At 40.8% G+C, this 24,735-nt stretch overlaps 1 protein-coding gene and 1 pseudogene across 8 annotated transcripts in view; both read left to right on the top strand.

Annotated features, from left to right (window-relative positions):
* The window catches only part of LOC105473716 (putative charged multivesicular body protein 4B-like protein CHMP4BP1), a 29,662-nt pseudogene extending 17,417 nt beyond the window's left edge, over window positions 1-12,245 (top strand).
* The window catches only part of LOC105473584 (F-box protein 34), a 131,705-nt gene that overhangs the window by 50,949 nt on the left and 56,021 nt on the right, over window positions 1-24,735 (top strand). The window lies entirely within an intron of this gene.

The following is a 24,735-nucleotide window of genomic DNA, read 5'->3' as shown; positions in this document are numbered from 1 at the left end:
AAACAAAACAGAAAAAGGATATGTAATACATATTTCAAGCAGCAAAATGACCCCAAAGCTTCTCTTTTTGGTTAAAATGTTTTCTTGCCCTTTTCTCTCAAACGATTCAGAGTTCTTGCCCTCTCTTTTTTCCCCCCCTTCCAACATTTTTAAATTTTGTTATTTTTGTATCTAGTAGTTCTTGGGTAATTACTTTAGTGCGGAAGTATTTCAAAACCAAAATCTAATACAGACCTTCAAATCGTTGAAATCTCCATATATCAAAATTTCAAGAAAGTTTATATTTTAGTAGGATGGAAGAACATTTACTTTTTGAATAATATGTTCTCGTGATTCAAACACAAAAAGTGCCAAAAATGACGAGTTTTCTTCCTTCCCCTGTCTGTTGGGCACACTTTACCCCTCTCTGGAAGCAACCAATGTTACCAGTTTCTTATCTGTTCTTCCAGTATACGATTCTTTCTTTCGACATATGTACGTATGTATGTATTTATGACAGAAAGAAAGAGGTCTCACTCTGTGCCCCAGGCTAGAGTGTAGTGGCATGATCACCGCTCAGTGTAGCCACAACATCCTGGGCTCCAGAAATCCTCCCACCTCAGCCTCTCAAGTAGTTGGGAATACAGGCATGCACCACTATGTCCAGCTAGTTTTTTTTTTTTTTTTTTGTAGAGACAGAATTTCACTTTGTTGCCCAGGTTGGTCTCGAACTCCTGGACTCAAGGATTATTCTGCCTTGGACTCCCAAAGTGCTGGGATTACAGGAGTGAGTCCCCAGGCCCAGCCACTGTCTACCTTTTTAAAAGAAACAAGTTTGGTAGCATACTCTATATACTCTTAGCTTGGTTTTTTTTACCTAACAGTAGTTTTAAAATTCTTTACATATTGGTATATGAAGAGTGTATTTGTGATAGAAAACTTAACAGCGACTCAAACAACAACAAAGTGTTTTTCTCTTGAAGGTTCAGGTAGGTGATTTAGGGCTCATCTGGCACTCATGGTGTGCTGTTTTTCTCTTACTCTGCTTTTTTTAAATTGAGGCATAATTTGGCCAGACACGGTGGCTCATGCCTGTAGTCCCAGCACTTTGGGAGGTGGAGGCGGGCAGATCACCTGAGGTCAGGAGTTTGAGACCAGCCTGGCCAACATGGTGAAACCCCCTGTCTACTAAAAAATACAAAATTAACTGGGTGTGGTAGCAGGCACCTTAATCCCAGCTACTTGGGAGGCAGAGGCAGGAGAATCGTTTGAACCTGGGAGGCGGAGGTTGCAGTGAGCCGAGATTGAGCCATTGCACTCAAGCCTGGGGGACAAGAGTGAGACTTCTTTCAAAAAAAATAAAACAAAACAAAACAATAAATAAATAAATAAAATAAATGGAGGCATAATGGATACAGTAACATGCACAGATACTAAGTGCATGGTTCAGTGAGGTCATCACCCCCTACTATCACTTTTCTGATTGGCCTTTTTCTATACTAATACTGCTCTGTGTATGCTGCCTGTGTCCTCATTGACTTAGCAAGATCTCCAGCTATTGCAGCCCATTCTGAGCAGCAGGATGCATGAAAGGGCAGAGGTTCTATGTTACCCTTTTAAAGGAAGGTTTGTAGAAGTTGTCACTTCATAGCAGTTTGAATTATGTTTCATTAGTTAGAACGTAGTGTCATAGCCACATCTGAATGCAAAGGAGGTTGAGAAATGCAGTCTTTATTATCTTTTTTTCCCATTATAAACAATGCTGCAGTGAATAACCTTGTTCAGATTTATTTTTATTTATTTATTTATTTTGAGACAGAATCTCTGTTGCCCAGGCTGGAGTGCAGTGGCACTATCTCAGCTCACTGCAACCTCCACCTCCCGAGTTCATGATTCTTCTGCTTCTGCCTCCTGAGTAGCTGGGATTACAGGTACCTGCCACCACGCCCGGCTAGTTTTTTTTGTATTTTTAGTAGAGACAGGAGGTTTCACCATGTTGGCCAAGCTGGTCTTGAACTCCTGACCTTAAGTGATCCTCCTCCCTTGGCCTCCCAAAGTGCTATGATTATAGGCATGAGCCACCATACCTGGCCTCAGATGGTGTTTTGTGGGATAAATTTTTAGAAGGGGAACTACTGGATCAAAGAGTATTTGCAGTTGGACAATACACTTATTTTCTCATATCCTTGCTGACACAATTTTTGTATTTGCTAATTTCACAGGTAAAAATGTGACAGAGGGTAGCTCTAATTTGCCTGATAGGTCATGTAGGTAGAGAAAATACTTCTACCCTTACATACTGATGATACCTAGAAAGCATGGATTGCACAGCTAGTTAATGTAATGCTAGTTGGGTGAAGCATATGCAGCATGTTTTCATTTTATGTAGGCCAATTGTAACAGAAGACTGATGGTTAAAGGTCGATGAGAAACCCTTCTACTCATAAACATGTCACAGTAAACTGACAGGAAAACGGGAATAATGTATTTTTTAGGAGTTTTTTAATTAAAAAGTAAATTAGGGCTGAGCATAGTGGCTCGTGCCTCCTCACTTCAGGAGGTGAGGTGGGGAGGATTGCTTGAGGCCAAGAATTGGATATCAGCCTGGACAACATAGCAAGAACCCATCTCTAATAAAAACCCCAACAAATTAGGTGTTGTGACATGCACCTGTAATCACAGTGCTTTGGGAGGCCAAGGCAGGAGAATTGCTTGGGCCCAGAAGTTTGAGATCACCCTAGGCAACATAGGGAGACCCCATCTTTAGAAAAAATATTAGCTGGGCATAGTGGTGTGCACCTGTATTCCCAGCTGTATGGGGGTGGCTGAGATGGGAGGATCGCTTGAGCCCAGGAGTTGAAGGTTACAGTGTGCTGTCATTGCACCACCGCTCTCCAGCCTGCGTAACAAAGTAATACCTCATTTCTTTAAAAAAGAAAAAAAAAATCAATTCATGTATAAGGTTAATTTAGCATTAATTTTCTTTGGTCCTGTTTTCTATCACATATATTTCTTAACATTCAGAAACATATTTTTAACTGATCTTAAAGTACCCTTTAACCTAATGGGGAAAAAGAAAGTAATATATATTTTTGGTTCTTTTCATGTAATATTTTTTGTTGTATTTTCTTTTTATTCTCCGATTGCTAAATGGGTTCAGATACATTGCATAATATGTATTCTGCTTAAACTGTAATTTTTAAAACTAGAATGTTAGGTGTCCTTAATTATATTTTCAACTCTGTGAGCTTTTGGTTGGGACTTAAGGAAAAACTTCATAGTAATTTTCTATGCCACTGGGTAGTATTATAAGCTGTATTTACCTTTTTTTTTTTTTTTTTTTTTGAGACAGCGTCTTGCTCTGTCATTCAGGCTGGAGTGTGGTGGTACCAACACGGCTCACTGCAGCCTCCATCTCCTAGGCTCAAGTGATCCTTACACCTCAGCCTCCAGAGTATCTGGGACTACAGGCGTACGCCACCATGCCTGGCTAATTTTTGTATTTTTCTTGGTAGAGATACGGGTTTGCCATTTTGCACAGGCTGGTCTTGAACTGTTGGGATTCAAGACCCTTCTGCCTCCCAAAGTGTTGGTGTTACAGGCGTGAGCCACTGTGCTTGGCCTGTACTTACTTTTAAAGTAGGAAATGGGAGCATTAAAAGAAAGGATATATATGCATGTTTACCCCATACCACCTGATGAAGTCTTAGATAGCAGAGACCTCTTAGTTAGCTACCGTAGGTACTGTGGCATAGTAGATTGGACTCCCAATAGCAATGTTTTGGCTCTTCTTCTCTTCTGGGTGAGAGGGAGGGTGGATGTTAGTACTTTTAAAATGTCAGTTCTTTTTTTTTTTTTTTTTTCTGAGACAGAGTCTCGCTGTGTCTCCCAGACTGGAGTGCAGTGGCGCGATCTCGGCTCACTGCAAGCTCCACCTCCCGGGTTTACGCCATTCTCCTGCGTCAGCCTCCCGAGTAGCTGGGACTACAGGCGCCTGCCACCACCCCCAGCAAATTTTTTGTATTTTTAGTAGAGACAGGGTTTCACCGTGTTAGCCAGGATGGTCTCGATCTCCTGACTTCGTGATCCACCCACCTCGGCCTCCCAAAGTGCTGGGATTACAGGCGTGAGCCACCACGCCGGGCTAAAATGTCAGTTCTTTAGGTAAAGAAACTTTTCTTTTTTTTTTTTGAAATGGAGTCTCACTCTGTCACCGAGGCTGAAATGCAGTGGCACAATCTTACCTTACTGCAGCCTCTGTCTCCTAGGTTCAAGCAATTCTCCTGCCTCAGCCTCCCAAGTAGCTGGGATTACAGGCGTGTGCCACCACACCTGGCTAATTTTTGTATTGGTAGTAGAGATGGGGTTTCACCATGTTGGCCAGCCTGGTATTGAACTTCTGACTTCAGGTGATCCACCCCCCTTGACCTCCCAAAGTGCTGGGATTACAGATGTGAGCCACCCTGCACCAGCCTTTTTTTTTTTTTTTTTTTTGAGACAGGGTCTCATTCTGCCACCCAGGCTGGGGTGCATTGGCATGATCTCAGCTCACTGAAACCTCTGCTCCTGGGTTCAGATGATTCTTGTGCCTCAGCCACTTTAGTAGTTGGGATTACAGGCGTGCGCCACCACACCCAGCTAATTTTTGTGTTTTTAGTAGAGATGGGGTTAACCCTTGCCATGTTGGCCAGGCTGGTCTTGAACTTTGACCTCAAGGGATCTTCCCACCTTGGACTTCCAAAGCACTGGGATTACAGGCGTGAGCCACTGTGCGTGGCACTAGGTAAAGAAACTTTATAAGGGCCCGATATCTATAATCTGAAGATAGAGACTTTGAGATACTTTGAGTACAGTATCATCTCACTTATCTGGAGATCAGATTTCTGTAAATCTCCGCCTTTTTTTTTTTTTTTTAAATCAATGAAGTCTTAATAAGGAGTAAGAAAAAAGTATTCCTTAGTAAATGACCCTTTGCTAAGGTTCCTGTGACTGAATAGAAAGTATTGCCTGTCATGTTCTTTTCTGTATCCTTAGCACGGAAAGTGGGACCTAGCACGTGGGTGTTATTCAGTAAACATTTGTTGAATGAATGAATTTTTATGAATTGAGATTTTTTTTTTTTTTTTTTTGTTTTTTGAGACGGAGTCTCGCTCTGTCGCCCAGGCTGGAGTGCAGTGGCGCGATCTCGGCTCACTGCAAGCTCCGCCTCCCGGGTTCACGCCATTCTCCTGCCTCAGCCTCCCGAGTAGCTGGCACTACAGGCGCCCACAACCGCGCCCGGCTAATTTTTTGTATTTTTAGTAGAGACGGGGTTTCACCGTGGTCTCGATCTCCTGACCTTGTGATCCGCCCGCCTCGGCCTCCCAAAGTGCTGGGATTACAGGCGTGAGCCACCGCGCCCGGCCTGAGATATTTTTTGTTGTTTGTTTTTTCCTAGCACAGGTTTGTGTGTGTATGGAGGGAGGGATATAGAAACTTAACAGCAATGACTGATATTTTTGCTTATTTGTTAGGTCTTGGTGGTGGTGGTAATCAGGTACGCATATGCTTTCCTTAGGATTTGCATTTGCTGTTCCCTGTGTCTAGAATGCTATTCCTGAGCTAAATCTTCATTCCTTACCTCCTTAAAATGTTTTCTCATCTATCACCTTCTTAAGGAAGTCTGTACTGATCACCCTACTTAAAATTATAACTGCCCCTCTTTGATTGCACTTCTAAGCTTCCTTATCCTAGTCTGTTTAGGATAGGATACCTATCCTTGAAAGGAGGTAACTGTAGAATTTACTTATTTCTACAGAGCTCTGTAGAATTTACTTATTATGACTGTTGTCTCTCTTACTATCAGAATGTTAGTTCCTTGAGGGCTTTGTCTATTAGTTCATTGTATTCCAGGTGCCTAATAGATGCTAAAAAAAATTATTATTTTTTGAGACAGGATCTGACTCTGTCTCCCAGGCTGGAGTGCAGTGGTGTGAACACTGCAGTCTTGACCTCCCAGGTTCAAGTGATCCTCTGACCTCAACCGCCCAAGTAGCTGGGAGTACACACACACACCACAGGGTTTTGCCACATTGCCCAGGCTGGTCTTGAACTCCTGGGCTCAAGTGAGCCACCTGCCTCGGCCTCCCAGAGTGTTGGGATTATGGACATGAGCCACCATGCCTGGCCTTAAAAAAACATTTGCTATATGTGTGAAGAGAGGAAAGGGTATAACGTAAGAAAGTTAGCTGTAAAATAGTTTACATTTTAAATACTTATATTTAAAAGTATTATTTCCATTATTTAAAAAGGAATTTTAAAATTTTGCTTTTGGAGACTACTGTGTTCCATAATTATACCAGGGCAAACACAGCTGTGCTAAGTTTAAGGACTGTGTATTCTGTTGGTGGAAAAGGACTGAGTATTGGTTTGCTCAGTACATCACCTGCCTCAGTCTTCTAGTGGTTTTGTGGTAAAGTTGCTTTCAGTGGTGGTTTAGTTAATGCTCTTTGACTTATGTCCCGATAAATCAGTTGAAAACAAACGCATTTAATATATTTAACCTCCCAAATATCATAGCTTAGCCTAGCCTACCTTAAACATTCTTAGAATATGTACATTAGTCAACAGTTGGATAAAATCATCTAACACAGAGCCTACCTTGTAATAAAGTGCTGAATATCTCATTTACTTTATTGAATACTGAAAGTGAAAAACAGATCAAAATTTGAAGTGCAGTTTCTACTGAATGTATATCACTTTTGCACCATCATAAAGTCAAAAAGTCATAAGTTGAACCATCCTAAATTGGGAACCTTCTGTAATAGAAAAAACCTCTAGGTTTGAATGTGTTCCCTAGTGTCCAGATGGAACATCGCTTTCCTACTGGAGGTAGCTTTCTGCACAGTGAGGTATGACAATGTTAATATTAATAGTTAGCCTTATTTCTTAATGTGGACTAGGCCTTATGCTAAGCATTTTATGAATATTATCTATTCTATATAATAGATCTATGAGGTAAATATTCTTTTTTTTTTTTGAGACAGAGTCTCTTCTCTGTTGCCCAGGCTGGAGTGTAGTGGCCTGATCTTGATTCACTGCATCTTCTACCTTCTGGGCTCAAGCGATTCTCCAGCCTCAGCCCCCCGAGTAGCTGGGATTACAGGCATGCGCCACCATGCCCAGCTAGTTTTTTGTAGTTTTAGTAGAGATGGGGTTTTGCAATGTTGGCCAGGCTGGTCTCGAATTCCTGGCCTCGAGTGATCTGCCTACCTCGGCCTCCCAAAGTGCCACTGCGCCCGGCTGAGGTAAATATTCTTGGCCATTTTTTCTTGCAGAAAATTGATTCTTCGTTAAACACCTTGTCTAGCTAGTAAGTGTTGAAACTGGAATTCAAATCCAGCCAGTCTTACAGAGGAACTTCACTGCACAAAACACTTTCCTATTATAGTAAAGAATATTTTGCTGAGGCAGGAGAATGGCGTGAACCCGGGAGGCGGAGCTTGCAGTGAGCTGAGATCCAGCCACTGCACTCCAGCCTGGGCGACAGAGCGAGACTCCGTCTCAAAAAAAAAAAAATTTTTTTTTTGAAGTAAAAAAGAAATTAGGAACAGCTTAGTGGAATACTAATGTCACAAAGAGACCATTATCTTTTATTTGCTCTACCTTCCAATGATTTACTAGATTGATTGAGACTGCTGTGACTGAAGCAGTAATGTTACATTAAAGTTAACTAATGCTGCCAGGCACAGTGGCTTGCACCTCTAATCCCAGCTACTTGTGAGGCTGAGGTGGGAGGATCTTTTAATGCCAGTAGTTTAAGATCAGCCTTAGCAAGTCCCCCCTCCTTTTTTTTTTTTTTTTAAAGTTAACCAATGCTAATTTTAATAAAGTAAGTATATTTTAAATAAAGCCATAGTTGGCTCCTAATTATCTCTTCTACTACTTAGACTTAGTTCAGGAAGAGTTTAGCTTCTTTTTGGAGCAGAATTTGTATGTTCTGCCTTTATCCCTAAAATTAGATTCAGCAAGGCAAAAGTTTTAACTGTATAGCTGGACAGGAAGTATAATTTAGTGAAGGAGGAGAGGGGTAGACAGTGGGTAGGTTTTGCTATTCTTTTTTTTTTTTGAGACGGAGTCTAGCTGTGTCGCCCAGGCTGGAGTACAGTGGCTCGATCTTGGTTTACTGCAACCTCTGCCTCCCAGGTTCAAGCAATTATCCTGCCTTAGCCTCTCGAGTAGCTGGAATTACAGGCGCCCGCTACCACACCTGGCTAATTTTTTTTTTTTTTTTTGTAGTTTTAGGGGAGATGGAGTTTCACCATATTGCCCAGGCTGATCTTGAACTCCTGACCTTTCCTGACCTTGTGATCTGCCTGCCTGGGGCTCCCAAAGTGCTGGGATTACAGGCATGAGCCACGGTGTCCAGCCACTGTTCTTGATTTTTAAAAGAAAAACTTGCCCATAATTTATACAAAATTATAGTAATGGAAACAGTCTTCCTCTGCCTACCATAGAAAACAATTTTTAATTTAAAATTTTGACTAGAATATTCTGATTCTTCAATGTGAATTACTTTTGAACCTTAATTAGCCATTTGTCTTCTACAAAATATGTATTTTATTCCCCACCATACATATATTTCTGTTCTGTTCTAAGGAGCTTCAGACTATACCTGGTTATCTCCAGTACATAAATCAGTTTTAATTTGTTTTAAAACAGTAGTTTAGGGGAGTAAATTAGAATCTACAGTTGTAGGGAGACCCACCCTAATCTTATTATGCAAATGTTCTTTCCCCTTGACCGGTGCCATTTTGGCTGCTCTTTACAGTACACGTGGCTGGCAGAGAGAAGGGAAGATGGAGCCGCCATTTTGAACCTGATTGGCACAACTGCCAGCTTCCATGTCTGCAGCTCTATTTTACAGGCTGCTCTTTGTTAGGAAAATGATTTGGGGCTGCTTTTCATTAAAAGGAAAACCTTACCGAGGACTCGCGTACCCTATCTGCCTAAGTAATTTCTGTTTTTTTTTCTTTTTTCTTTTTCTTTTTTTTTTTTTTTTGAGACGGAGTCTTGCTCTGTCGCCCAGGCTGGGGTGCAGTGACCGGATCTCAGCTCACTGCAAGCGCCACCTCCCGGGTTTACGCCATTCTCCTGCCTCAGCCTCCCAAGTAGCTGGGACTACAGGCGCCCGCCACCTCGCCCGGCTAGTTTTTTGTATTTTTTAGTAGAGATGGGGTTTTGGCCAGGCGCGGTGGCTCACGCCTGTAATCCCAGCACTTTGGGAGGCCGAGACAGGCGGATCACGAGGTCAGGAGATCGAGACCAGCCTGGCTAACACGGTGAAACCCCGTCTCTACCAAAAAAATACAAAAAACCAGCCGGGCGAGGTGGCGGGCGCCTGTAGTCCCAGCTACTCGGGAGGCTGAGGCAGGAGAATGGCGTGAACCCGGGAGGTGGAGCTTCCAGTGAGCTGAGATCCGGCCACTGCACTCCAGCCTGGGCGACACAGCGAGACTCCGTCTCAAAAAAAAAAAAAAAAAAAGAGATGGGGTTTCACCGTGTTAGCCAGGATGGTCTCGATCTCTTGACCTCGTGATCCACCCATCTCGGACTCCCAAAGTGCTGGGATTACAGGCTTGAGCCACCGCGCCCGGCCCTGTTTTTTTTTTCTTTTGTTTTGTTTTTGTTTTTGAGATGGAGTCTCGCTCTGTCGCCCAGGCTGGAGTGCAGTGGCGCGATCTCGGCTCACTGTAAGCTCCGCCTCTCAGGTTCACGCCATTCTCCTGCCTCAGCCCCCTGAGTAGCTGGGCCTACAGGCGCCCACCACCACGCCCGGCTAATTTTTTGTATTTTTAGTAGAGACGGGGTTTCACCGTGTTAGCCAGGATGGTCTCATCTCTTGACCTCGTGATCTGCCTGCCTCGGCCTCCCAAAGTGCTGGGATTACAGGCATGAGCCACCGTGCCCGGCCAGTAATTTCTTTTTAACTCCTATGTCAATATTAACATAGAGTAGTTCAAATGTTGCAGTCAGACTGCTAGGGTTCAGTCCTGGTTCTGCTATTTACTGTTTGGTGCCCTAAGTTACTTAACACCTTACTAGCCTCTTGGTGCCCCAGTTTTCTCATCTGTAATATTTGGACAATAATAGTACCCACCTATTAGGGTTGTTAGGAAGATTTGGTTTAAAATACATATTAAATGGCTAACATATAGTAAGTGCTGAGAGCATGTTAATTTTCCTTTCTCTTTACTAGCAAAAACGATTATGTGATTTACATATGGTAGTGATAGCCTCTGTTGGAAATTTTGACAGGATTAGGTAATTTTAGATTGTTTTTCTTTTTAGAACCTCAAAGAACACTTGGTATCATTACATGAAATGCTAAAATGTATATGTGCAAATATTTTCATAAAAGTCTTTGAAAAACCCTCTACTTCTTCCCAAGAAAGGATCTCACTGAAGATTACTTGATTAAAAAAAAAAAAAAAAAAAAAAACACCTTGGAGCACAGCCAAAAAACCGGGAATGAAAAAATAACTGTTTTCACGCCCAGAAACTGTGTATGTATAATCAGAATTGTACGTCTTAGGATGTTAGGGAAGCTTTCTTTGTTCCATAGAAAACAAACACTGGCCGTCCACTTCTTGGACTTGAGAAATGTTGAAAGTTTTTTTGTAAATAGATGTCTAGGGCAGGACTGGCAGGAGGAAATAATTCTTTTCCCAAAACATTTTTTTTGCTTCCAGTAAGCGAAGGAACATTGTGGAAACTTCCCTCACCACACCCTCTGCTGATTATTTGTGAAACTCAGGTGAGTTAAATGTGTAGTGCAAGCTTGTCCAACCCGCAGCTTGTGGTGGCTTTGAATGCGGCCCAACACAAATTTGTAAACTTTCTTAAAACACTATGAGTTTTTTTTTTTTTTTGAGATTTTTTTTTTAAGCTCACCAAATATCGTTAGTGTATTTTCCGTGTGGCCCAACACAGTTCTGCCATTGTGGCCCAGGGAAGCCAAAAGATTGGACACCCTTGGTGTAGTGGTTCCTCCCCCTTCTCCCATACTTGACCCTTATTTGAACTAGGATTATTTCTCTTTTTTTACCCTCCTGGATGAGTGGAGGAAGTCCTTGAAATCTATTTTACTGCTACTGTTATTACTACTTTTAAAAATGGAAACATACACAGAAGTAGAGTCAGTGAGCCCTTATGTTTGTAGCAGTTAGTTTTATCCCACCCCTACATTTGACCTACTTGTTCTTGTCCTCAGCTTTTAAAAAAAGCAAATTGGGAAGGGCAGAGGCGGAGGAGAGGCCTGCGGCAGCAGGGAGCGACGGGACTGGGAGCGAGCTGAGCTGGAGGGGGTGGCGAAGGCTGGCGCGGCGAGCAGCAACCGTGTAGGTGTTTCGGACACTGTTCGGGACTGGAGGCGGGTAAGGCCGGCAAGGGCGGCCCGATCCCCCAGGAGGCCATCCAGCGGCTGCAGGACACGGAGGAGATGTTAAGCAAGAAACAGGAGTTCCTGGAGAAGAAAATCGAGCAGGAGCTGACTGCCGCCAAGAAGCAGGGCACCAAAAACAAGCGCGCGGCCCTCCAGGCACTGAAGCGTAAGAAGAGGTATGAGAAGCGGCTGGCGCAGATCGACGGCACATTATCAACCATCGAGTTCCAGCGGCAGGCCCTGGAGAATGCCAACACCAACAACGAGGTGCTCAAGAACGTGGGCTGTGCCGCCAAGGCCATGAAGGCGGCACATGACGACATGGACATCGATAAAGTTGATGAGTTAACGCAGGACATTGCTGACCAGCAAGAACTTGCGGAGGAGATTTCAACAGCAATTTGGAAACCTGTAGGGTTTGGAGAGAAGTTTGACGAGGATGAGCTCATGGTGGAATTAAGAACTAGATCAGGAGGAACTAGACAAAAATTTGCTGGAAATCAGTGGACCCAAAACAGTCCCTCTACCAAGTGTTCCCTCTATAGCCCTACCATCAAAACCCGCCAAGAAGAAAGAAGAGGAAGACAACGACATGAAGGATTTGGAGAAGTGGGCTGGGTCCAGCGCGGGCTGGGCCAGGTTTCTGGTGGCCTGCGCAGCGAGCTGGCGTGTGCATGTGCGCGGCAGGCAGGATGGATGTGGTGCAGGCAGGTTCCATCGCTCTCGACTCTCACTCCAAAGCAGTGGGACCGCATTGCTGCTCACTCTCTGCATAGCATGATCTGCACCTGGTGGGACGGGCGGGGGCGGATGGAGGAGAGGGGCAGTGGGGGGAAGTGCCTGCTGTTTATAATGTTGAATTTCTGTAAAATAAACTGTTTGCAAATCCAAAAAAAGCAAATTCTAGAGATGTCATGTTGGCTCTAATTACGTTGGTATGTGTCTTTTAAAAAGATATTTTCCCCCCATAACCACAGTGCCATTATCCCCACCTAACAAAACCGATCTGTTGCCTTAGATTGATCTGAGTCTTAGTGTCCTCAGATTCCTTTTTGTTATCTAAAATATTAAAATATATTAGATAAATATTGAAAATATTAAAATAGATATATTAAATATTGAAAATATTAAAATATATTCAAGTTTGTGGTTATCACTTTTAAATGACCCATTTTTCATTTACGTATATTTTGTAAATGTTTGACTTTCTAACTTGCTAGGGAAATTTTCAAACAAAAGTAGGTGGAATCCATATAAGAAACCCTCATGTACTTATCACTCAGCTTCAACAGTTATCAACCACTCTACTCATGTAGGAGGGGAAATTATCAAATGCCCAAGTTTGTTTGATCTATTTCCCTCCAACTTCCTCCTTCTGAATTATTCTCAGGCAAATTCCAGAGTGGATATTATTTTATTGGCAGTCTAGTCTGTATCTTTGAAAGAGGGAAAGGATTATTTAAAATGAGTGTGTGTGTATATTTATATATGGATAAGGATTCTTTAACATGAGTTACATATACATATATAACATATATAACTGATGTTAAAGAATCCTTGTCTTTTAAAGATACAGACTATATCTGCATATGTATATATCCACAATACCATTATCACCCCTTCATTCTTTAATATCTTCAAGTATCTAGTATTCAAATATCCATTTGTCTCAGATGTCATAGTTATTTTGGTAATGGTTTGAATCAGGATCCATATAAAGTCTCTACCTTGCAGTTGGTTGATAATGACCTTTAAGTCTAACCTTTTAGTCTATAGTCCATTTTACTACCTCTCTTTGGTAATTTTTTTTTTTTGTTCAAGAAACCATGTTGTGGCCGGGCGCGGTGGCTCGTGCCTGTAATCCCAGCACTTTGGGAGGCCGAGGTGGGTGGATCACGAGGTCAGGAATTTGAGACTAGCCTGGCCAATATGGTGAAACCCCATCTCTACTGAAAAAAAAAATACAAAAATTAGCGGGACCTTGGTGGCACATGTCTGTAGTCCCAGCTGCTCAGGAGGCTGAGGCGGAAGAATCACTTGAATCTGGGAGGCGGAGGTTGCAGTGAGCTGAGATTGTGCCACTGCACTCCAGCCTGGGTGACAGAGCAAGACTCCATCTCAAAAAAGAAGAAACTATGTTGTTCTAGTGTTTCTCAGAGTCTGGATTTTAATGATTACATCTGTGGCTCAGTTCAACACTTTTTTTCGTATGTCCTGTATTTCCTGTAAATTGGTAATTGAATCTATAGGTATACTTAGTTTTAGAATATATAATATATGCACATAGTAAAATTTAAAACAGTTCAAAAGTCTTTGTAATGAAATGTCGGTCATTTTCCCACACAGTATTTTAGGTATCTTCCCCAGAAGGAATTATTTTGTCTAGGATGAATGATGTGTTTTTATTAAGCTTTATATCCCATTGAGCACACTAAATATTCTTGTAATTTTGAATATACTAAAGTTATTTTGTAAATTTTAGGATTTGATTTAAATGCTACAAAAGCACATGGTGCCAGTCACTAAGGTGTAGCCTTTTTATTTTTGGTAAAGGAGAATTTGTAAGGTGAAATGATAGTGAATTAGAAGTTGTAAACCAGATTCCTTGTTACTACACTGGACTGCTTTTCATATAATGAACAAGGAAAATCAGCTCTGTAGGGCAATGTTAAAAAGAGTCGTCTTGGCTGGGCTTGGTGGCTCATGCCTGTACTTTGGGAGGCCGAGATGAGAGGATTGGTTGTCTCCAGAAGTTTGAGACCAGCCTGGGCAGTATAGTGAGACCCCCATCTCAACAGAAATTCAGAAATTAGCCAGATGTGGTGGCATGTGCCTGTAGTCCTAGCTACTCGGGAGGCTGAGGTGGGAAGATCACCTGAGCCCAGGAGGTGCAGGCTCCCATGAACTGTGATTGTGCCACTGCACTCTAGCCTAGGTGACAGAGTGAGACACTGTCTCAAAAAAAAAAAAAAAAAAAAAAAAAAGAGAAACTTCTTTGTTAACATTATACAGTATCTAGTATTGTTAGTTTTACTTTCTTAAATGTGAAGATAGTGAAGTACCATAGTTTTCTCGTCTGTAAAATAAGGGCATTGCTGTGTTTACATCGGTGGCCTTTGGTAGGTCTTGAGTGAGAAAGTATCTAGGGAGGAGACTTGAATGTTAATTTCCTTTTCTGTAAGTATGGCCATAATTAATTGTGAAACTCTGCTATTTTCAGTAGGAAGTTTTAGGGACAAGGCACATGGCCAGGAATGTCATGCCCAGTGTAATGGGTTAGGTTGGGATCAAGAACAAGTCTTTCAAAGTGAGCCAGGCAGTATTATCTGAGCCACTTGGTCAGGACAGGTTATGGAACAGTTAGAACAGGTGAGTCATGTCACGTGTACCATACCACAGTCTGCTTTTCCTTGGCTCCCCTCCCCATGCCTACTCTGGTCCCTGTCTGGCAAATAGTACAGTTCAGAAGATAGGCATTAGATCAGTTTTAAGCATATAGGAAGAATGATAATTGGATTACCAGCAAGGCAGAGCAGCAGATCAGAGGCCATAGGGAACTGGGACCAAATAAGGAGACTCTCCAAAAGATGCAGATACAGCCCTAGCAGCAAGGAAACACAAACTGGTTGCAAAATTACGTGTGTAAAGTCGATTGAGAACAAAAATAAAGCAGCAGTCCTGGCTCCTTAAGTGATAGTTTCTTTTATGAGACCTCAAGACAGTTTACTGATAGGAGTATTCCAACTAAACTTCTAGGTTTGAATAGCAGGACATTACATGGAGGTAATTTTTTGGAATATATTTCTCTTCAGCTGTATAGAGATAAGCAGATAGGTAGATTTGGACCTGGGATAATTGTCATCTGTTAGTTTGCCTCGCCTGGTTGTGTAGAAAGTTTGTATGATGTTAGGCAGTTAACAGGATAGAAATTTTTAAATAGCTTTGCTCTCATCAAGTGACTGTGTAGTCTTTTTTTTTTTTTTTTTTTTTAATTGAGGCAAGGTCTCACCATGTTGCCCAGGTTGGTCTGGAATGCCTGGCCTCAAGCAGTCCTCCTGCCTTGGTCTCCCAAAGTGCTAGGATTACTGGTGTGAGCCACTAAACTTGGCCTGTATTATCTTGTTTGGGGGCAGGGAAGTATGGAGATATAGGAGTCTTTTCAAGTCTTTTAAACTCCTTTAGTAGCTATTTTACTCATAGACTCTGTGGCTAGAGTAGGCTTTATAATTAGAAAGTAGTGCTAAGTGCTTCTTTACTAGATACAGAAACAAGTTTTATGATGTTTCCTGGGTTTAGAGAAGAATTGGTTAAAGACTAAGAAATTTTGTTTTCTTTGGAAAATCTTTTAAAATCTAATGTAAGTAGTTTTGGGGCAAATGCAGGAAAGAATTAGGGACTTGCTTTTGGTTTGCACTAGATGTGTTTCCTTTTTTTGGTGAATAGTGGAAGTAGTAAAGAGGCTAATAGTTGTCAGGGCTTGTCAGCCGATACGGGATTGAATACTGCTGAGGTGAGCAAGTCTTGCCACCAGTGTTTTGTGCCCTAAAGATCTTTAATTTAGGCAAAGATAGTTTCTCTTCTGGAATAAATTCTGAAAACAGAATAGTATGTTTTAATGTGCATTAATTTCTCTTTACAGGCTTTTTTTTTAAGCATGGGCTATTTAAATTTTGAGTACTTCACTGTGTTAGCACCATTATAAGAACTGTCAGCTGTGAAAAAAGATGATGCAAGAGTGAGCATTAATTTTGATTTGCTTTGAACAAAGTACACAGGGTGAACCTGCGTAATTATAGTATCAGCTGGATACTGTGCTAAGTAATCTAACCCTCATCACAGCTCTATGAAATGTCAGATTCAGAAATAGTGACATGCCCAAGGCCATAGAACTAAGATGTAGCTTCTCTTAGGGCAGAATCCAGGCTTTATAGGAGGAATTAAGATGCTATTTTGCCTTAAAAATTTGGGGAGGAGAGAGAGTCTTATATGTGTAAATGGGTATATCTAAGGTCATGATATCATAATTTACTAAGTAGACCAGCTTTTATCAGGTATCACAAAGTAGAATTTGGTAGCTAGGACAACTCCCCCCTCCCATTCTTATCTTTTTTTTTTTTTTTTTTTAAATAGTTGTAAAGTTTCTGGGAATTTATGGGAACATGCTTTTCTTTCTTTATATTCTTTCTTTTAAAAAACCCTTAATTTTCGTCATTTTGCTTCCCACTCCCTCTTAATAAAAAGAATAACTTTTGTGAAAGGGAGAATGATGTTGTGAATTCAGCGGGTTCAGACAAGTGTTGTGAGTGTGAAGGCCAGGAAGCTATGTGTACCAGGACCATGTTACTGCCTAAGAAGAAATGAGAGAGTTCAGATGCAAGGGAGGTGAATAGAGAGTCAGTTTCAGTTCCCGTTGGTTACTGTGATTTATATGGATCTTCTGGGACTGATGTAAAGAAGAGTTGTTTCACCAGACTTACTGGGAAGCCCTCTGTTTTGTGTCCCTTGTGATAGTGATTTTAAATCAGAAATAAGCCATCTGATACGGGGAAAGAATAGCGTTTGGATTTATTGCTTAGTTACAGTGACATGTATGCTGTTAAAGTGATGAAATTGTTTAGTGTGAGTTAGCATATATCTTAATTCTAGTGAAACTAGCTCTAAGTCTATGTTTATGCTTGTGATTTTAGCTTTTACTATGGTAACCTCATTTCTATCATTAAAAACAGTAAAAACTCTACCATGTATTGAGTGCTGTACTTTTTATGTTAGGAATAGCAGATTATTTTCAGTACTTGAAACACCAGCTCTTCAACTCATTAACATCATCATGGTTATTCTCATCCTTGAAAATCTTTCTCTTTTACTTTTTTTTTAATTTTTAAAATTTTTTGTAGAGACAGGATCTCACTGTGTGGCTCAGGCTGGTATCAAACTCCTGGCCTCAAACAGTCCTCTTCAGCCTCAGAATGCTGGGATTATAGGCATGAGCTAGCTGTAGCACCCAGCCAGTCCCCCACCCCGCTTTTCCTTTTTTGAGACAAGGTCTTGCTCTGTCACTCAGGCTGGAGTGCAGTGGCATGATCTTGGCTCATTGCAAGGTCAAACTCCGGGGCTCAGGTGATCCTCTGCCTCAGCCTCTGGAGTAACTGGGACCGCAAGTGCATACCACCGTGTCCTGCTAATTTTTACATTTTTAGTAGAGACGAGGTCTTGCTGTGTTTTCCAGGCTGGTCTTGAACTCCTGGCCTCAAGTGATCCTCCCGCCTGTCTCCCAAAGTGTTGATTATAGGCTTGAGCCATTGTGTCCAACCCAACCTAGCCCATTTTTATTGTAATAATCTTTCTAGGTTTGGAGCTCTATAAGACAGGTTTGGTTTTTCAAAATCTTTTTAAAAAAGATTTATTTAAAATGTGTTTTTAACCTATTTTGTTTTTGTACTTTTTGGTGAAAATTATCATAGTCTGTTCCTATTCTTGAGTACATTAGGGCAGGAGTTGCCGAACTCCGCTTTCAATCAACTTCCCTTTCAGTTTAGTTTGAGCAATAGATTTCTCTCACACCAGCATTTAACCTCAAATAAACATCCTAATTAGTGCATTAGAATTGCAACTGAAAAAGACTATTTCAAAAACGAGTGTTGGCTGGGCCTTGTGGCTCATGCCTATAATCCCAACGCTTTGGGAGGTCAAGGGGGGTGGATCACGAGGTCAGGAGATCGAGACCATCCTGGCCAACATGGTGAAACCCTGTCTCTACTAAAATACAAAAAATTAACCTGGCATGGTGGTGCGCGCCTGTAGTCCCAGCTACTCAGGAGGCTGAGGCAGGGGGAAGTAATGGCTTGAACCCAGGAGGTGGAGGTTGCAGTGAGCCGAGATCGCCCCACTACACTCCAGCCTGATGACAGAGCAAGACTCCATCTCAAAAAAAAAAAAAAAAAAAAGGAGTCTTAGTTCGGGCACAGTGAGTGGTGTGGCTGAGGTGAGTGGATCACTTGAGGTCAGGAGTTAGAGACCAGCCTGGGCTATATAGTGAAACTCCATTTCCACCAAAAAACACACCAATTAGCCGGGTGTGATAGTGCATGTCTGTAGTCCCCAGCTACTTGGGAGGCTGAGGCAGAATAGCTTGAACCCAGGAGGCAGAGGTTGTGAGCCAAGATAGTACCACTGCATTCCTTAAAAAAAAAAAAAAAAAAGCCTTAAAAGAAGCCTCTACAATAGGAGTCGTACAGGGGAGGGGGAAAGTCAGCAATAAAATTACATTACAAAAATTTTTACTGAATCAGCTTCAATAGCAGGATTTTTCCTGATCTGAATTTTATCCCCTATATTTATCCCCATTACTGCAAGTACTGTATCTATGTATAAGGCTACATTGATTTGGCTGTAAAGTCGTAATTTATCAATTTTGAGGCTGGTTTTTCATCTCCTTTCTGATTTTTGCCCTGAAGCCTGTCAGCAGAGCCACAATGACAAAGTATCACATTTTAAACCTGTGTGGTCTAGTAGTAAAGTAGTTCAATGTTTGATCAACTGAACTTTACATTCTAGCTTAAAGGCCTACTTAAGTATGTGTGCATGTATGTAATACATAGTCCTCCTCTTTTCCCAATCATTAAAAAAAAAAAAACAATTTGAGTTTATGCTCAGCTCGTAGTAAGCCATGGAGTTGAGTTATGTGAACACTAAACTTCCAAAAAGTTGCTTAATTGCTTAATGTTTTGGACTTCATTATGATTAGGGAAAATGGAGTCAGGGAAACCATATGGGAGAATAATTTGTTTCCTAAGGAATAAAAGCAGTAGAAACCCACAACAAACCACACATTAGACTTTATGTTGTTACTTGTTGGCTTCATTCAGTTTGCACTTTGTGAAACAAGTGGTTTTCTTTAGAGTCACAATGATTACATGTTTTTAAAGGTTTCCACTAAAGTCATTTCTACACAGCATCATTTTGAAATTACATGATGTCAAATCCAGCATCCAGTGCATATATTTTAACAGATTATACAAGGAAATGGTACGTGGTCTTTCAAACCTTTGTTTAAAAACAGGCTGGCTGGGTGTGGTGGCTCACTCGTGTAATCCCAACACTTTGGGAGGCTGAGGGGGCAGATCACTTGAGGTCAGGAGATGAGACCAGCCTGGCCAACATGGTGAAACCCCGTCTCTACTAAAAATACAAAAATTAGCCAGATATGGTGACACATGTCTGTAATCCCAGCTGCTTGGGAGGCTGAGGCAGGAGAATTAGTTGAACCTGGGAGGTGGAGGTTGCAGTGAGCTGAGATTGCACCACTGCAGTTCAGCCTGGGTGACAAAGTGAGACTCCATCTCAAAAACAAAAACAAAAACAGGCCATATTTAGGTCTTAGTAAATGGAAACCTTTCTCAAGTAGTGCTTTTCAAATAGTAAACAATTTTATTGTGTAAAGGAGGAAGGGAACTTAGCATCTGCATTGGAATAATTTTTTCCTATATCCTATTAGTTAATTCTGAGATTGTTTAATATGGTATCCACCCATTTCATTTGGCTGCACCCTTTGCTCTCATGAAAGCAAGACTGATTGTTCTGAATTGCTGTGTATGTGTACTTTGGCACAGCATGAAGGTACCCTTCATCCATTGCCATTGTCTTTAAAACAGCTTGCAGTTATGGCTACAAATAAAAGGGTGTGACAGGAGGGCATGACAGATAATGGTTCTTTTTTCCGTCCCTCTGTTTAGCAGATCTGCTTTGTACTACTAGCCTTTTGTGTTATCTGGACTACCTACCATATTTTCTGTATGTTTTTTCTGGTCAACTAAAATGTGTTTGCATATTTGTCACTGTAACTTGCCTAGAGTGGACCTCTTTGAATTCTTTTCTTGGAGGCAGGCAAAACGATGTGTGGGAAGAAGGTGAGTGGCCTTGCTGCTGTTGGCATTTTTTCCCCCCACTTCTGTGATTAAACACATAAGTTGTTAAATTATTTTGTGTGACTCTTGTCCTCCAAATGTTTATTTACTTCTGTCTGGTTTAGAAATTTGGTTATTATCCCTTTCCTTCACTGCACATCTTTACTGTGTAATTTCTTTATAAACCAGGTAGAAAGAATGACCGGCGGTTTGAGTGTTTAAGTTGCTGAGAGATAACGTACTGACATGAGCAAAGGTTTTTTTGTGTCCTACTTTATTCTGATTTAAAATAACTTTATCAAGTGATGGAGGAAAAAGTAAATATAATGCAGAAATTAGAAAAGTTTCCTTGTTGCTTTAGGAGGTTACCTCTAAATTATATTATTTCTCATGGATACCTTTAAGAGAAGGGGACTGGCATTTAATGACCTTCATGGCAATCTCATATGACTGTTAGCATTTATTCCCATTTTACTGATTCAGAAATGGAGGATGAGATGGTTTGGCTGTGCCCCCACCCAAATCTCACCTTGAATTGTAATAATCCCCATGTGTCAAGGGTAGGGCCAGGTGGAGATAATTGAATCATGAGGGCAGGTTTCTCCCATACTGTTCTCCTCGTGGTAGTGAGTAAGTCTCACGAGATCTGATGGTTTTATAAATGGGATTCCCCTGCACAAGTTCTCTTGCCTGCTGCCATGTAAGATGTGACTTTGCACCTCATTCACCTTCTGCTATGATTGTGATTAGTAGTGCGAGAACAGGCTAATATAGAGGGTCAGAGAAAACAAGCATTTTGCTTAGAATAGCAGGCATATATCTTATTACAGGCACATATCTGACTCCAAAGCTAGTTTTTTGTTCTAAACATATTTTTCATTTGAAGAAGCTTATTACTAAAGTCAGTTTGTTTTTCAGGAGATCTACTGGATAGTTTTAAAGATATTTAATGTATGAAATAGTATTTGATGATACTTAAAGTACACTAAGGAAAAAGAATAACTTATCCAATTTCTCATGTAATTCATGTAATTCATTGCCTCGCTGTAGTACTTAACATGGATTTTAAAATTTGGTTTTCATGTTAAGGTTCTTCCATAGTCAGTTATCTTTATTTTACAGATGATGAAACTGAGTTGCACATAGAAACTATAATAGATTTTCTTACCTTGAAGTATATTGTTCTTTACTCTCTATTGTAACTGCCAAGTATTGCTAGATTTGAGGTTCAGGTTTTCAGAAGAAAACACTGGTTTACTGTAAACAATACCCAGTGATTCCTGATTTGGAATCAAGATACTCTAGGCAAGCAATATCATCAAATTCCTCCTTAATTCCCTCATCTTTAAAATGAAGAGTTTGAACCAAGAGATCTCAGTACCTCTTTAAATGCTTGAGAATGATTATGGTTTAAAAGCTTCAGAGGTCTGTGAATTTGAGAAAAAAGTTACTTATTTTTGCTAGTCTCTGACTGAAATGTAGCATTTCTAACCACTGCAGTACTACCATACCTGTGATTTTGTCATCAACAGAAATCACAGCTATTTTCTTACTACATTGTAGTTCTTGCAGACATCATGAAAATACCATTTGTGTTGATTACCATTTGGAAATTATGGTAACTAGTAGACCTGTTATTAGAGCTTGTTATTTAATATGTTAAAAAAACAAACATGTATTTACTTAATATCATTAGTTTTTGAAACTATTTTAACTGTATTTTAATATAATTGGTATTCTGTGTGTGTGTGTGTAGGTATACACACTTTTTGCTTCAAAAAAGTATTATGAGAGTTTATAGTCTTTACACACTTCCAGAGGAGTTTATGGAACAAAGTTAAATATTCCTGTGAATACAAAATGGCCAAGGTTGATGTGAAAAAAACTTTCTGGACACTGCTGTTTTTTTTGCAGGAGTGTGGCGGTGTGTGGGTGGGGGAGATGCCTCTACAGCAGTATCATGGTTTCCAGAACGATGGACTATGATTGTGTCACATTCCTCTAGTACAGAGCAAGCTAGATAGAGCAAAATGATGATAAAAATAAATTTATGATTATTTGGATATCCTTTTTGCAAGAATTAAGCTTCTAAACAGTTGTTCCATTTGAGGGGTTAGGAGAAGACCTCTTATTTAAACTTAGATCTGATTTTTTAAGCAGGAGGACTAGCTTGCCAAGAACAAAAGTTACCCACACAACACATGTACCGCATAAAATTATTTCTGAAACAGCAAATCAGTTGGAAGGCTGCATTACTTTAAAAATATTAGCACATTCACTGCTGAGTTTTTGTGTTTCTGTTTTTTATTTTTTTGCTTGCTTGGCTGTTAGTAATTTACATACTAACTGGTTATGAGGGAGGAAATGGTAACAAATTCTTCATATTTGTAATAATTAGAAATCCATACAAAACTCAGTAGCTTCATTGTGACACAAAGACTGCTGGAGTTCTGTCCTTTGTTGAGCCTGTTATTCCATTCGTAATGCATTTATCTTTAGATTGGGTAGGGTGAGATTTGCATTGAGTTGCAATGAGTTTTCTGATCCTTATCAGTCAGTATTAGGAGTGACTGTTTTTAATAGTGATAATGAGGCAGCTATTCCCGGGAGAAGACTTAGTCACTGGTAGAATTGTCAGAACCCTCAAATAGTTTGGGAAAACTCAGGATGGAAAAAGTAAGCTGTTTCAAAAACAGAACAAAAAACTTGAGTTGCTTTTTTGGGAAGGTTGAGATGGGGATGGATGGAGGTAGCAAGAAACCAGATGAACTTCCTTGAAGCCTGTGAGCTATCTGGAATGGACAAGAGATTAGTACTGTTTACCTAAAGTACTGGAGTGTGAACATAACGGTTTGAATAAGACCAAGTTGGTAATAGCTATTAATGTGGAAGTATGTTTGTTCTCTGTATAAATTGGCAAAATCTAATTTGGCTTTGAGAAAAAGAGAAATGCTAGTAATAGGTTACTTTTGTTGCCAGTTGAGAGAAAAATTCAAGTAGCATTTCATGCCAATAGAGTATTTTACTGTTGTTAGAGTGGAAGTGGGGAGTGCTCATGGACCTGCAGGTCACACCACCAAACCAGGGTTTACGATTAATAATGGAGACAGGATAATTTTTGGCCTCATTAGGAAGAATGAAGATAAGAAATGTAGACTATGCCTTCAGGTATGTCTATCCTACCTCAATTTTAAGTGTAAAAGGAATCTTGGCCGGGCGCGGTGGCTCAAGCCTGTAATCCCAGCACTTTGGGAGGCCAAGACGGGTGGATCACGAGGTCAGGAGATCGAGACCATCCTGGTGAACACAGTGAAACCCCGTCTCTACTAAAACTACAAAAAACTAGCCGGGCGAGGTGGCGGGCGCCTGTAGTCCCAGCTACTCGGGAGGCTGAGGCAGGAGAATGGCGTGAACCCGGGAGGCGGAGCTTGCAGTGAGCTGAGATCAGGCCACTGCACTCCAGCCTGGGCGACAGAGCGAGACTCCGTCTCAAAAAAAAAAAAAACATAAATAAAAATAAAAAAAAAAAAGTGTAAAAGGAATCTTTTAGATTAGGGTTTCTTCATGGCTGCCTGCCTGCCAACATAACAAGCTGTAAAACCTTGTTTAGTTTTCTTTAAATCCAGAAATGATTTTATACCAAATCCATACAAACCAAATCACTCTTAAGGGAATAAGTGAAAACATGTTTATCTGCCTTGGCTGGACTATATCTATCTGCAGATTGCTTCTATTCTCTTTGCTAAGCAAATTTCTTAAACATCCTGTGATAACCATCATCAAGTTTGGAGGTAAATACAAGAGGTGTTAGTGTTTTCTTATCTGAACTGTTTTATAAACTCTGACTACACTAACTTTTCTAGCTAGATAAGAGTCAACCTATCACTGCAAGAAAAAAAAAAAAAATCCAACCTGACATATATAAAGACAAAATAAGAACAAATGCAGTTTGATTGCATTAAAACAATATACTGCATGTTGCAATTTACATATTGTATTAGTCCATTCTCACACTGCTGTAAAAAACTGCCCGAGACTGTAATTTATAAAGGAAAGAGGTTTAATTGACTCACAGTTCCACATGACTTGGAAGGACTCAGAAAACTTAATGATGGCGGGTGAAGCAGTACCTTCTTCACAATGTGGCAGGAGGGAGAGGGAACACAGGAGGAACTAGCAGACACTTGCAAAACCATCAGATCTTGTGAGAATTCATTCACTATCACGAGAACAGCATGGGGGAAACTGCCCCATGTTTGTTACCTGCACCTGCTCTCTCCCTTGACATGTGGGGATTATGTGGATTATAATTCAAGGTGAGAGTTGGGTGGGAACACAAAGCCCAGCCATATCATTGTGTTCTGGCCCCTCCTAATCTCATGTCCCTTTCACATTTCAAAGCCAATCATGCCTTCCCAGCAGTCCCCCCAA

This window comes from Macaca nemestrina, chromosome 7 (genome assembly GCF_043159975.1).
Source record: "Macaca nemestrina isolate mMacNem1 chromosome 7, mMacNem.hap1, whole genome shotgun sequence".
In the NCBI taxonomy this organism is placed as follows: domain Eukaryota; kingdom Metazoa; phylum Chordata; class Mammalia; order Primates; family Cercopithecidae; genus Macaca; species Macaca nemestrina.
The sequence above is the reverse complement of the archived record's forward strand: the minus strand, read 5'-3'. Positions and strand labels throughout refer to the sequence as shown.